We start from the raw sequence: 2566 nt of genomic DNA, 5'->3' as shown, positions 1-2566 counted from the left end.
AGCGGGAGCTCCTATTCCCAGCACCGCCCCGGTGGCCTCACCGCAGGGACTTCGCAGAGAGGGACCGCATGGTCTCCCACATGGCCTGGGCCCAGGGGGCTGCGGTGCGCATGGCAGCCTCCTCCCTTCATCACCCCTGGGATGGAGGCCCCCTCGGAGCCCCAGCCTCAGGGCAAGAGTGCTTGCCCATTCCCCGCCTCACACCCTGCAGCAACCCTGTGTTGGCGCCTATTTCACAGCGAGAGATCCAGGGGATCCGGGGAATCAGCTGACTGTCCCAAGTATAGGGACGTTCGGGGCTGGAACCCGTCTGTCTGATCCCAAGGCCCCCAGCCACCTCCAGAGCGGCTGGCAGGGGTCGCTGCCATGCCGGCTGAGCCTTCTGTGGGCCCTGCCCTTTACAGGGTGAGTCCCATCATCCTCAGGACAACCCAGTGATGTCGGCCCCATTAGGATGCCCTGTTATGGACCTGGAAACCGAGTCACACGATGACAAGTCACTCCCCCAGGCCCTCACTGCCCTGCTGGCCAGAGGCCACTGGGCGGGGGGCGGGTTCTGTCCTTCTGCCCGCATTTCCTCCACAGAGCTGAGAGGAAAGAGCCCGGCATTTATTGAGCACCTACTACGTGCCGGCCCATCTCAAACCATTATTTTGCAAGCTGAATATTCTTAATTGCATTTTATGGACAAGAAATGAGACTCAACGAGACACCTAGTTGGGGGTGGGAGGCGGGAGGTAAGATTCCCTAGCCTGCGACCCCTGAGTTTGCGCTGGAGACGCCAGAGAAGTGGGGGCCCCTCCCGGGGAGCTGGTCCCCCTCCCACTGCCTCCTTTCTTCCCCCCTCCTGCCCCAGGGAAAATTAAGTGGTGAACGTTTTCAAAGTCGACCGTCAAAAGAAAATGGTTGGAGGAAGGAAATGTGCAATTAGGAGCTTTGGCGTAATTTCCACCGTGTGGTTTGAGCTCGACTGTAAACACTCAGGGTGGGAGGACGCGCTTCCCCGGGCTGGGGCTCCTGCCAGCCCTGCGGGGCCCCAGGACCAGGAGAGCCAGGGGGGCACCCGCGGGGAGGCGGTGGACTCGGACCGCGAGGCGCTGGGGGCTGTGGGAAGCGGCCATTCCCAAGGGAGGCTTCTTCCAGCAGAATGCGCCAGCTTTACAGAGAGGAAATATTAACATTGTAATTATAATTCTGTGTATTCAATTAAGTTATTAAACAGGCCTGGCCTGCGGGAGAGAGAGAAAAACCCTCCGTTTCATTCTAATTGCTTCTCCCAGGATGTAATTAGAGACTTACAAAGGAATCAAGCCAGAAAGGGCGGCTGGCTCTGCTGGGCCTGGGTCTAGGCCCAGGGTCCGGGTCTGGGCCTCCGTCTGGGCCAGGGTCCAGGGTCTGGCCAGGGTCTGGGCCCAGGGTCTGGATCTGGGACTGGGGTCTGGGATCTGGTTCTGGGGCCTGGGGTCTGGGCCTGGATCAGGGTCTGGGGTCCGTTCCTGTGGTCTGGGGCCTGGGTCTGGACCTGGGTCTGGGATTTGTGCTGGGTCTGGGTCTTGGGTTTGAGCCTGAGGGCTGGGGGCTGGGGGCTTAGGGCTGGGGGCTGAGCCTGGAGTCTGGGCTTGGAGTCTAGGCTGGGTCTGGGTCTGGGCCTGGGGTCTGGTCCGGGGTCTGGTCCAGGGTCTGAGATCTGGGCCTGGGATTTGGGTGAGTGAGCAGAGCTGGTCCCAGTCAGAGAAGGCTGTGCTCTGAGAACATCATTGCCACGAGGGCAGGGGTTTGGACCTGTTGGTGTCTTCATGCCTGGCACGTAGTAGGTGCTCAAGAAATCATTATGGGATGAGTGTCTAGTGGCCAGTGACCAGCTAAAGAGGCCGGGAGTGGCTGTCCAGCTGCCATGGAGATCTCGGCAGAGCTGTTCCAGATTTGCAGTGGCTTCTTGCTGGACCCAGGGCCAGACTTGGCCAGAGCACACTGCTCTGCCTCCCTGGTGGCCAACACTGATGTCCATCCCGGCTGTGACCATGCTCTGCTGCTGGTTACATAGATGACCTTCATCTCTTCCTTTAGCCTGTGCTTTGGTCACCGGCACCTGATGACCAAGGAAAACTGTGTCACCCAGGGAGGGGCCAACATTCCGCCAGCCCCAGCCCTGTCCTAGCAACAGAACCCTGTACCTCCCAATGGGGCGGGTTTTTAAGCATCGGGGTCAGAGGGTCCAGAGAGCAAAAGCCCCTCCTCCAGACCCCCCATGTCAGGCCCCCTGTGGAGCCTCTGGGGGAGGAGGGGCCCAGAGTGGGTGCAGGCCCTAGATCCGGCTCCACGCTCCTCTAGCCGGAGCCGACAGCTGCCCCCAGGCTCCGTGCAGAAGCTCCCGTCGGACGGGAAGTGTCTCGTTCCAGCTGGCACGGCCTTATCGAACAGCCAGGCTTTGTCAGTGTGGACAGCTGCGGTGACGGGGGCTGGCTCCGCGCTGGGCTGGGGGCCGGCTGGGGGGCTGGATTTGGGAGGCTGGGGAGGGGGAGGCCGAAGCCAGCAGCGTCTCCCAGTGGGCGGGGGAGCGAGGAGA

At 61.4% G+C, this 2566-nt stretch overlaps 1 long non-coding RNA gene across 1 annotated transcript in view; it reads right to left on the bottom strand.

Moving 5' to 3' along the window:
• Positions 1-1180: 1180 nt before the first annotated feature.
• Positions 1181-2566, bottom strand: part of LOC107184341 — a 4409-nt gene continuing 3023 nt past the window's right edge. The window contains exon 2 of the long non-coding RNA XR_001515148.1: positions 1181-2089. This is a non-coding gene — a long non-coding RNA (uncharacterized LOC107184341). The remainder of the gene's footprint in view (positions 2090-2566) is intronic.

Source organism: Myotis davidii, unplaced genomic scaffold (genome assembly GCF_000327345.1).
Source record: "Myotis davidii unplaced genomic scaffold, ASM32734v1 scaffold425, whole genome shotgun sequence".
In the NCBI taxonomy this organism is placed as follows: domain Eukaryota; kingdom Metazoa; phylum Chordata; class Mammalia; order Chiroptera; family Vespertilionidae; genus Myotis; species Myotis davidii.
Note: the sequence above shows the minus strand (reverse complement) of the source record. Positions and strands in the feature narration are given on the sequence as shown.